We start from the raw sequence: 12,704 nt of genomic DNA, 5'->3' as shown, positions 1-12,704 counted from the left end.
TGTGTGTCTTCGTGTTTGCCTTGACGGCTGGACAAAGGGTGGCACAAAGTGAGAGAGCTTGTCTGAGAGACGTGAATTCATGTAGCCTACTTGCAGAAAACAGCCATCCACGCTACGTCAAAATTCTAATTTAGGGCCTGGAGCGAGTTGTGTGTGGATGCGCAACCCGCCCTATTTGCCCTATTCTAGATGCTCTGGAGAGACGCCAACAGCATTTTCCGTGCACCAGCATTAGCAGGCATCCATATTCAGCTGTGGGTCTGATGCAAGACTTGTAGGGTATAATCGAGCTGGACGGAAGAAGGTTTTTGCAGCGAAGAGTAACTGCCATTTTTCTTTTACAAGTTGTTCTCACCATATCGAGGTGGTTATTCCAAGAGAGATCGGTGGAGAAATGAATATCCAGTAGACAAAGCTCATCGACTCTCTTTATAGTTTCATTTTTGAAAATGAAGCTGGGGTGTACATGTAGCACCTGTGAATTGAAATTCCTTTTTTTTTCATGCATTGAAGTTGATCATCCACGCATCATACTGCTTTTTGATTTTAAAAATATCCATCTGTAGGAAAAGGGAGGTTTGTGTTGGGTCTTCGTGTTTTGGGACGGCTGAATGTGTTATGGCATCGTCGACAAAGTGATGAAGAGAGCTTGTGAGGTTGTCTTCCGTGTCGTTTATGTAAATGAGGAAATGCATAGGTCCTTAGACACTGTCCTGGGTAATCCCTTCTTTCACTGAAAATTTGAAGGAAAAAAACCGAAAGGTGAACGATCAGAAAGAAAACGCTGAATCACTTTTAACAGACATCCCCGAACGCTGTACACATAGAGTTTCTTTAGCATGCCACGGTGCCGTGCTCTGTCAAAAGCCTTAGCAATGTATAATCATAATAGCCCTATGTCGTACCCCATTGCCATAAGTTCGATCCACTCTTGGTGGGCCACTAGGCAGTCTAATGTTGAGCATTTCTGGTGGAATCCATATTGGTTATTGCCTAGACACTCTTTTGATTCCAGGAACGGTTGAAATGTTCTATTGGATACGCTCTCATATATATTTTCAACACAAGAGAGGAGGCCAATAGGCCTATAAGAGCCCATGCTCGTTGGATTGCCATGTGACTATAGGATAGGTATAACAAGGGCGGACTTCCATGTTATTGGGAAGGTTCCGGAGGAAAAGAATGTCCGGAAAAGCAATGACAAAGCTCCAGCTAGTTTGGCAGTTAAGGATTTGAGGTAAATATTCGGTATGTTGTCAGGACTGTGTATTTGATCAAGTCAAGATCCCACAAAATGTGAAGGATCTTAGGAGCTGAAAAATTAACACGATCAAGGAGAGCTTTGGTTTGGTCAGAGAAATTTGGCACTTCTCTACCATCGACTTCCAGATTCAAGAATTTGCTAAAGCCTTAGCAAGAGCTTCAACCTTTGGCTGTGAATCTTTTACCACAAACCTGCTAATGTATAGAGGAAGAATTGAAGTCCCGTTGGATGACAGTAAAGCCTCTTTGACAATTCTCTAGCAACTCTTAATCGAGGTAAGTTGAAGCCTGGTGGTAAATTTCTGCTTATAGTGAAACCAGGACTGCTGAATCGCTTGAACTGCATCTTTGCGCGTGTTGATGAATATAATCTGTCACCTTTGCTCTTTGAAAGTAGCCATCATTTGTTTGCCTTTTGCTTTGCTCGTATAGCCTTCTTACTCAGGGTACTGAGCCAAGGTTTGTCCTTACTGGACACGTGCATCCGCTTTGAAGGGATATGTCTTTCGACAGATTCAGTTATGGCCTGCAGGTACTTCTCTGCATCTTTCTCTGGGCCTTCAAGGAGGAAGGCTCTCCATTGGTAAGAACAAAGTGTTTTTAAAACCGTCCCAATTATCTATTTTGTATTGTCAGATTGTTAACTCATGCTTTATTAGAGACGGAATACGAAGGTTTCCAAGTGCAATTATGGAAACTGATAAAGCTTGAGCGTCTACCTTAACGAAGTCAGGATGATCTGCAAGGAATAGGCCAAGATGATATAATCCGTTTGGGCCGGGATACCCGCCAAAATAGATAAGTTGCTCAATCCCGTATGAGAGATATAGATCAAACAAGTTTGATCCCTCCTTATCAGTACTTTGCTGTGACGTCACGCGTTATGATGGACGTTTAAATCTCCATGGAGACCCATCCACTCAAACCACTGCCACCCAAGCGTTTATATACGCATATCACACCTTTTTCGATCATCATAATTCAGGGAATATTTAGAGAATCGGCTTAAAAAATTAAAGCTAAATCTTTAAAACTATATCTACTACGACCATTTGAAGGATGACAACTCCTAATGCAAGGATCGTAACCAGCTACTCTTATCAGCCGCTACAACAAACGCTACGACTACTGGAATTAGGAAGGATACTGTAACTGCTTTACGGCAACTAAGACTGCCGCAATACTCCTGCAACAGCAGCGGCACTTCTCGTTTCATGCTACATTATTATATAGATATAGAAAATTTCGCATTCTGCACGGTGATTATATTGAAACCGTGTAAGAATTAGGAATTTACATAACTGGGTGCCGCAGATGAGGCCCCGTGATCATACCCGCTCCTATTCCCAAAGTTGGGCGTAAGGATGTGTTACACCCTTTTCAAATGAGAATTGTTTAGAGATTATTTAAGAACTGTTCAATGTCATTTCCACTCTTTATCTTTTAATTATCCTCATTTTTTAATTAAGGTTACTGTTTTTTAATTACCATTAACGTTCGTTTTCAATTTTTTTTCTTACTTTTCAACAAACTTCGGAAATGAAGAATTTTATTCATTATATCATTTTAATCCATATATGAACAAAATTAATCATGAAACAGTTTTACTCTGCCTAGTCAACATACAGCTTGCTAAGGCCAGAAATATAAATGAAAGGTTTCAAAATTGATGTGCCGCAGGTGGTCTAGAGTCTCTTATCCCCTCCCCCTTCCTTGTGTAAAGAGATGTCTTTTTCAAATCAAAGGATTCTAGGATCATTTAGAAGCTGCTAATTTAATTTTATAATATGGCTTACTTAAATAAACTAATTAATAGCAATTAGCACGGATTAAAGCAATGAGAGAAACAGATTGGAGACGGAGGAGGAGTTTAGGAGGCAGAGTTCTGCCTGCAATGCTAAGGAATTAGATTCTACTGTAGAAGGGGTTTGACATCTAAGATGGATTTGTATCCCAACATAGATAGTGGCCTTTATATAGAGCTATAAATGGTAGAGGGGAAGCTTGGAATTATAGTGATAAAGTGGTGGAGCTGACGGAGATAATATTGTAAGTGGGGAAAGTGATAGTGCTACTATTAATACTAATCTACTACTCTAGATATCATTCCATATATCCCCTCATACAAGATAAATTACAAAAATTCAATAGTTGTGAATAATTCAATACAATGCATGGCAAACACGAAAACACCAAAATTAAATGGAAAAAAACAAAGATTTTCAACGAAGATTAGTAAACATTACCCAAAAGAAGAAGGTAAACAGTAATGTGCAATTGGATAAAAAAAAGCAATTGGAGTGTTTGCCAGATAACGTCATAGCAGTGACAGTTTTTCATTTTTAATACGGATAATTTGATTTGGATAATTTGAATGCAGAAATTTGGGATGTTGGGGTACGGTGGAAGAAACTGACAGGCTACCATGTTTCACCGGGCCCCCTCCAATAAGGGTGTCTGCCTCCGTATTACGTGGCCCTATCCGCTTAAGATAAGTTTATTTTCGATTTATTGGATTTTTTTTTTATTTCCATCATGGTATAGTTTCAGAAGGGAGATTTAGCGGTAGCTCGGTTCAAGGGATATCCCCTCTTGCCAGTCCGGATTGTTAACATAACAAACCAAAAAGAATCTACGCCAAAATACATTGTTTTTTGCTACGGGTCCAATGACTTTCAGACTGTGGTTGAAGAGAATCTTACCAATGACTTTCATATAGTGGAAATTATGCCGATGCTTCGAATAAAACCGCTAAGGGCTTTAATCATTCTATTCGTGAGTGTGAATCTTCTCCGGATCTTTACAATAACTTTATAAGGAAGAAAACTGAAAGACGAGCGAGTACCGATTTAACTACTTTGACCGAATCATCTTCATTCCGAAAACAGCTTACTTTAGTCTAATATAAAGTTACAAAGCTTAAATTTGGCCAAGCAAGAGAAATAGAAAAAAAAAGTTCAGAAGAAAGGGGTTTCCGTTACAGGAGTAGAAGGCTAATCGCAACAGGCCGCTCTGAACCCTGAACTGATTATTTCGGAAACATGTGATTAAATCATTTTAGAATACAACACAAAGTTTGAGAAAATAGAAAAAACTGTTTTCATCTCTGGATAGCCAGATTCAGTCATTAGAGCTTCGGGTGGCTACTATTGAGGAAAAGCTGGATGATTACGAACAGGAGCGTTTACTTTATTTTTTTTTTTTTTTTTTTTTTGAGTGAAGCAGGACCCCGGAAATGACCTGGGTACTACTGTTCTTGATATAGTGAAGAAAATGGGTGTAAATGTCCAGAAAGAACAGCAGTTGTCTGTAAATCGCTTTAGACTTTTGAATGCTGCCCGGGATATCCAGACGCCTACGACTGTTGCGCCAGTTATTGTGAAATTAGCAACTGAAGATACGGCGTATACTGTTTTCAGAGCAAAATCAAAGCTGACGAAATCGAGCGTCTTTATCACGGAATATCTTACAAAAATGAAAAAAGCGATTTATGAAGGCGCAAGAGACAGATATGGGGTAAGAAACGTGTGGTCTGAATGTGGCCGTGTTTACAAACGTGAGCAGGGTGATAGCCACCCAACACAAATCTGCTCACTTGTTGACACCCTTTAGTGTCTTAGAAAAAGTTGATTATTTATGTTTTATTGTTTGTTTGTTGTTTTATTGTTTGTTTTTTTTTTTGTTTTGTTTTTGTTTTTTGTTTTGTTTTTTTTTTAGAAAAGAGAAATTAGTTTATTTCTTTGAATTTGAATATGTTCGACTATAGTTCGGGTGAAATCTCCTCCTTGGGTGAGCGACTGCTTCAATTTGAAAATAACCCAATAGATTTTCCTAGCTTGATTAATAATACAGTAGGTCAGTCTAATAAATCACCATCAAATCCCCATTTTTCAGTTAGTAGTAAGTATGCATCGGATTTAGATCGAGTACCCAAACGAGATGGTAGTTTCTCTGTGCTTCAGCTTAATGTACAATGCCGTTGTTCTTCATTTGATGAGTTGAAAAAAATAGTGCGTAGTGGCCACCCTGATTTTATTGGTCTTTGTGAGACTTTCCTTGATTCGAAAAATGAATTTTTTTTCATTTTTCGGAATGTCTTTCGTACTCTGTTAGACGTGACCTGTCAAGAAATGAAGAAGGATTTTTTCAATCCATATTTATTGAGATTAAAACCCAAGCTAAAACTTTGATTGTTGGTAATATATACCGGTCTCCTAGTGGGTCTGTTCCCTCTTTCCTTCAGATTCTTGATGAGGCTTTGGAAACAATCCAACTTTATTCCTGTGAACTTCTCGTTATGGGTGACTTCAACCTGAATTTGTGTGACAGGAGGTCATTCTCGTCCTTGGATGTTCTTTCAACAATGCTCGCTTGTGGAACATTACCTTCTGCATGCATTCCAACTCGCATTACTAACACTACTGCTTCTTTGCTTGATAATATTTTTTCATCGTTGACCTTGGTGCAAAATTTTGTGTTGACGAGTGATATCTCAGACCATTTTCCTGTTTTTTCCACGTATGATTTTTCCGATGCGTTGCCAAGGAGGAACCAAGGAGCTGGTTTATTCTCTTTAAAATTTAATAATCAGTGTTAGCATCTTCTGAGGTCCCGGTTGGCGGGTTGTTTGTGGAGTATTTCTGAAAATGAATCTGATATAAATTCTTTGTTTAATTATTTTTATGATCCTTTGAAAGAAGTTAACTTGCATACATGTGTTGTGCCCCAGTCGAATCCGGCATCGAAAAGAACAACCCCTTGAATCTTTGGATGACTCCTGGACTCCTTAAAAGTTGGAGGAAGAAAAATAATTTTTGGAAGGCTTACAGGTCCTCTAAGCCATCTTCTCGTGATTCTCGACTTGAACTTTTCAAAGCTTATAGAAGAGTTTACAATTCGCTTTGCCGAAAGGCAAAATCGTTATTTTATTACAGGAAATTCTCTGCGTGTGGTAAAGACATTAGAAAGAAGGACAAGTGATCGATTTTATTATCAGATCACCTTTTCTTGCTCCTTCTATCCGTTCAAGTACTGTGGAGGAAAACAAAAATGAAGAGAGTGAGCTGAAAATTCAAAATATGTTTGCTTACTAGTTGTATAATGTTAACAAAGCTACAACTTCTTCTGCAAATCCTTTTTTTTCTCTACTTGACTTAAGTCTTACCTTGGACCGCCTTGTCCTGAATCAGTGGCATTGGAGCCTGCCTCTGAAGCTGAAGTATCCAGAGTTATCAATGGTATGGGGAGTTATTCATCTTCTGGCTCAGACCGTGTTCCGACTAAGGTTGTAAAGTTCATTCTTCCTGTCCTCATTTCTACTGTTACGAGACTTATCAATCTTTCCTTTGAAAATGGTGTTTTCCCAAGTGTTTTAAAGTGTGCTCTCGCTATTATTCTTTTTAATGGTGGATCAAGGAATGATCCTGCAAATTATAGTCCCGTATCCTTTTTATCAGTGTTTAGTAAAATATTTGAAAAAGTTATGCTTTCTCGACTTCGTAATTTTCTTAATTCTAAAAACTTTTTTCACGATTTTCAGTTTGGTTTTAGGGCGAAGCACTCAACTGAGCATGCATGCGCAACTCTTTTGAATTATTTACATTTAGTTCTTGACTCTGATCTGTTACCTGCTGCTCTTTTTCCCGATGTTCGAAAAGCATTCGACCCATTAACACACAAGATTATTCTTTGGAAACTGTCCCATATTGGTATAAGAGGGAATGCTTATTCTTGGTTTCTATCATATTTATCTGGTTGAGTCATCTCGGTTGATCCGCACTTTTCTAACCCTTCGGGAATAGAGTTTGGCGTTCCACAAGGATCTGTTATTGGGCCAATACTCTTTTTAGTCTACGTCAATGATCTTATTAATGCGGTACAAAATTTAAAACCTACCATTTGCTGTCGTCTTTGTCAACCAGCATCCTTCACTAATTGTAACAGGAGTTCGTCTTTACCCGATTCACTTATTGCTTTTGCTGATGACAGTACTCTTGGCACAGCTGGTAGGTGAGTCTGATCTTCGTTCAAAGATAAATGCCCTTTTTGCAAGCCTTATCCAATGGTTTCATGTAAATTATATTGCCTTAAATGTTGGGAAGTCATTTTTCTCATTTCCTCCAGAGTTTCAAAAGCTTCACGTGACTTAAATGAAATACATGTATCAAGATGTTCTCTAAGTAGACGTAAGGATCGTTATGTTCAATTCTTAGACATCCTGCTAGAAGAAAATCTTTCCTTCAAGTATCATATTGACCTGATTAAAATGAAAGTCTTCAGGAGTCTTGGAATCCTTAGAAAGCTCAGACACATATTTCCAGGGACGATTCTTAGAATCTTATTCTACAGCCTAGTTCAGTCTTATGTTTCATATTGTTCTGTTATTTGGATATCAACTTTTCTCTCGTCTCTGATGCCACTTTCAAAACTTTATTATAAAGCAAGGACTCTTATTAATGAAACTAACCGATCTTCACTTAAACCCTTGCTTGATTTGAAATCTCTCTATTTTCTTTCTTGTTCTTCTTTCATCTTTTTACAGTTGCACGGCCATCTTTCTGCTGCTCTATGTAATAATATACCTTTTGTCTCTGATCAATCGACTTATCATCTCTGCACTTCCAGCAATTCACAGATTCTTCATACTCCATCAGTGAGGTCTGACTTCAACCCTCTGACAACTTGCAACAAGATTTGGAACACGCTCCCTGTGTCATAACGAAGCTGCCAGTCGTTTGGTATGTTCAAAAATTATATTAGAGGTTTTCTAGCTAGTAATTAAGTTTTTTCCAGTTTCCCTTGGATTTGATGTCTCTGGATTGAGTTGGATATTTATTTGAATTGGTGAATTCATGTGTTATCCCCTGCCTAGCTTGTCATTCTGGAATTTTTAAGGTGGGCGACAAGATTTTTTTTTTTTATTTTGTTTATGAATTTTTTTGTGGTGGTATTTTTTTTCCCCTGTTCTTTCCCAGCCATGGAGCCTTATGGGGGGGGGGGTTTGTTGATGTAGTTTTTTGTTTATAATTTTTATTGTTAAATAAAGAACTCACTCACTCACTCAAATGATAATGAACGTTAAATAAATAGAGACACCTGCCAAGAAAAACCAATACTCTAGTTTTTGGAAACAATAAATATATTAAAAGAATAAAGTTATTACGCTGATAAAATACATAAAATAAATTCAGTTTAAATTTACACACTAAAGCGTTATCTGTATGAGGATATTTATATACTTTTAGAAGAACGAGAAAGCATCAATAAAAGGGCAGGCTACGTTGATAAGAACTGCACCATCAAATTTAGCATGTCCAGGGAGCCTTGAACCAAGATTTTACCACTATATCAGAGGCAACCTTATAGCGTTGTCTATAGTAAAGGTCATACGGCTCCAATGTTTTATTATTATTATTATTTATTTTTTCCCAGAGGCACTTCATATAGAAGGCGCAGTCGTATAAACTTGAAAGGGGGCTCAATCGAATGAAAATCGGGAGTTCTAGTGCTCTTTTTGAGTCAAAAGTGATCGGAGGGCACCTAGCCCCCCCCCCTCCCACATCCTTTTTTACCAAATTCATCCGATAAACATTTTGAAATAGCCATTTTGTTAAAAATAGTTCAATGATCACATAACAAAAACTCCGGTGTCGACACAACCCCCAAGGGCCCGGGGGCAGGCGTTGTAATCTATGGCCTGGGGGCATATATCTCCCCACATCCTTTTTTACCAAATGCATCCGATAAAAACTTTGAGATAGCCATTTTGTTAAAAATAGTTCAATGATCACATAACAAAAACTCCGGTGTTGACACAACCCCCAAGGGCTTGGGGACAGGCGTTGTAATTTATACCCTGGGGGCATATATGGTTCTTATGGAAGGAATGTCCGTATAAACTTCAGAGAGGACTCATTTGATTGGATAATAAAAGTACTAGTTCACTTTTTAAGAGTCAAAACATATCGCTGGATAACCAGGCCCCACGCCCTTTTTTTCCCAAATGCATCGGATGAAAATTTTGAGAAAGCCATTTTGTTAAAAATAGTTCAAATATCGTATAAAAAAAACTCCGGTGTCAACACAACCCCTAGGGCCTGGAGGCAGGCGTTGTAAGTTATGCTCTGGGGCATATATGGTTCTTATCGAAGGGATGCTCGTATAAAGTTCAAAGATGGCTCTTTTGATTGGAAATTGGAAGTTCTCTTTCACTTTTTAAGAGTAAAAAGAGATCAGAGGACACCTATTCCCCTACCACTTAACGCCCTTTGTTCCTCAAACACATCCGATAAGACCTTTGGGATAGCCATTTTTTAAATAGTTACAATAACCATATAACGAGAACTCGGGGGTCGACACAACCCCCAGGGCCCGAGGAAGGGCGTTTTAAGTTATACCTTGGGGGAATATATGGTTCTTATGGAAGGGATATGGAAGAGATCCGAGGGCAACTTGCCTCCCTCCTCCCCCACGCCTTCTGTTATTAAATTCATCTGATAAAATTTTTGAGATGGATATTTTGTTAACAATAGTTTAAAGATGGTATTAGAGAAACTCCGGTGTCAATACAACCCCCCAGGTCCCGGGGTAAGGCGATCGAAGTATGCCCTGAAGGCATGTATGGTTCTTATGAAAGGGATGCTCGTATAAACTTCATAGAGGGCTCATTTGATTGGAAATTGAAAGTTCTTGTTCACTTTTAAAGAGTCAAGAGATTGAAGGGCAATTACCCCCCCCCCCTCCATACCTTTTTGCCCAAACGCATCCGCTACAAATTTTGAAATAGCCATTTTTTTTAAATTGCTCAAAAATTTGATAACAAAATCCCCAGTGTCGACACAACCCCCAGGGCTCGGGGGGTATGTGTTGTAAGTGTTGTCCTTGGGGCGTACATGGTTCTTATGAAAGGGATGCTCGTATAAACTTCAGAGAGGGCTCATTGGATTGAAAATTGAAAGTTCCCGTTCACTTTTTAAGAGTCAAAAGATATCGGAGGGGAACAATCCCCCCCCCCTCCACGCCCTATTTTCCTCAAACCCATCCAATAAGAACTTTGAGAGCCATTTTTTCAAAATAGTTCAAATATCATATAAAGAAAATATCGCGATCGACACAATCCTTCAGGTCCCGGGGTAGATGTTGCAATTTATGCCCGGCGGATATACATAGCTATTATGGAAGGGATGCTCGTATAAACTTCAGAGAGGGCTCATTCGAATGAAAACTGAAAGTTCTAGTTCAGTCCCCCATGCCTCTTTTCCCTCAAAAGGGTCCGATAAAAATTTTGATATGGCCATTTTGTTAAAAACAGTTCAAAGGTTAGCTAAGAAAAACTCCGGTGTTGACAGAGCCCCCCAGAGCCCGGGGACAGGCGCTGCAAGTTATGCCTGCAAGATGGCATATATGGTTCTTATGGAAGGAATGCTCGTATAAACTTCAGAGAGGGCTCATTCAAATAGAAATTGAAAGTTCTAGTTCACTTTCTCAGATTCAAAGTGATCGGAGGGCAACTAGCCCCTCCCCCCCCCTCCACGCCTTTTCTTCTCCAAACCCGTTCTATAAAAATCTTGAGGCGGCCATTTTATTAAAATAGTTTCAAACATCAGATATTAAAACTCCGGGGTCGACACAACCCCCAGGGCCCGGGCACAGGCGTTGTAAGTTATGCCGTGGATGTATATATGGTTCTTATAGAAGGGATGCTCGTATAAACTTCAGAGAGGGCTCATTTGATTGAACATTGAAAGCTGTAGTTCACTTTTAAAGAGTCAAAAGAGATTGAAGGACAATTAGCCCTCCCCCACCCTTTTATCCCAAACCCATTCGATAAAAATTTTGAGATAGCCATTTTGTTAATAATAGTTCGAACATCAGATAATAAAACTCCGAGGTGGACACAAACCCATTCTTTACTTTGATGTTGTTACTTTCATATTCATTTCACTTAAAATGGAACTTCATAAAACAGTTTCTTTCTCCATTCAGACAAAACCGAACCTTACATTTAACGCAGAGAATTCGGCTAGTTGCACCCCTTGCACGTTTTTCGTACCGGCAATGTCCCTTTTCGATTGTGTCGGGTGGATGGCCAGCAGTATCATATCGCAGCGATTCTGACGGCATGCCTGCTTTTGTAGTTTTTGTTTTTCGCTTTTTAGGAGCACTGACAGAGGATCAACCAGCACGATGCCTATTGACGACTCCTTACACTATCAGTGATCTGCAAATATCCATCTTGAAGTACATCAAGGACATATGCTGTCTACCCACGTCTTCGCAATCTCGCTTATGTAGAAGCCAAGCATTGTTCACAGCTAAGTCAAGGAAATAATAGACTACTCGCGTGTACCATTTCTTGGACCGTATGTCAGTGCGGTAGAGCTCCAGAAGCATATCAGACAAGTCTACGCTACCCTTTGACTTGTTGTACTCACGGAAAACACATGGGCGATCTACCTGGACATGACTACGAGTACGTCCATCCCACCTTTGACACTGGTCGACTGGAGCTACAGCAGAGAACAATGAGGCCATATGCACTGGTTTATTGTCAAGCCACTTCACAACAGAGACTTCCGTGTGCCTCTCATGCCTATAATTATAGCTTCCCGGCCTTTTTTTTTCTATGATACATCACTTTCCAAAATTTCACCTTTCATGCGATTACTCCTTATCGTCCCACATGATTCAATCCTGTGATTGGTGCGTAAGGCATAAATAAGGTCGATAGATGTGTAAAAATTGTCGAAGTAATGCTTGAAATTCCTTCCCCGTGGTCCATTTTCGATCAGTCTAAGGACAACGTCAGTAACCTGCCCCAAAGGACTAGCTGGAACTGAGCCTTTGCCGGTGTAGATTTTTAGGTCATAGACAATCCCACTCTCGTAAATTTTTTTATACCCCATGAATGATGCTTGTCCTTAATGTACTGCTTGAAACTTAGCCGATCCTCGGGGGAATCATCTGTTCGTCTACACTTTGTCTTTTCTCTGGCGGTATACTTTTTAGATTTTCTCTGAGCTCGTCATGTATTGGTCTGATTTTTTGCAACTTATCATGACCCGCTTGATCAGATGGCACTGCTAAGTTATCGTCATTGATACGAAAAAACTGCCGAATCATGAAAAATCTGTCACGGCTCTTAGTCGCTGCGATTGTAGTGTATCGGAAAGTGCGTTCCCAGTACAACCTCATATCTGGTAGCTTTGCAATACTCATCAGAATCTGTACTCCAAGGAACCAGTTCATCTCGTGCTGTGTCAGCTTTAGAGCAATCCTAGGGTTTTTTTTCCTCGTTGCATGCAGATTGGTTTGCTCAACTAATCCAGCAACGATGCTATCTGTGATGAAAGTTTTGAATAAATCAATGGGTAAGTGAATTTATGTTGCTTTTGAAAGGAAGGCTTTCCAGGTAATATCACGGGGCTCAATCTTTTTTCTTA

General features: G+C 39.4%; 1 pseudogene; it reads left to right on the top strand.

Annotated features, from left to right (window-relative positions):
* Positions 1–6,497: 6,497 nt before the first annotated feature.
* LOC148941309 (uncharacterized) lies at positions 6,498–7,412 on the top strand (annotated as a pseudogene).
* Positions 7,413–12,704: the final 5,292 nt, after the last annotated feature.

This window comes from Artemia sp. Qi Xiang Cuo, chromosome 18 (genome assembly GCF_049724085.1).
Source record: "Artemia sp. Qi Xiang Cuo chromosome 18, ASM4972408v1, whole genome shotgun sequence".
Lineage (NCBI taxonomy): Eukaryota > Metazoa > Arthropoda > Branchiopoda > Anostraca > Artemiidae > Artemia > Artemia sp. Qi Xiang Cuo.
This window is presented reverse-complemented; position numbering and strand designations above follow the sequence as displayed.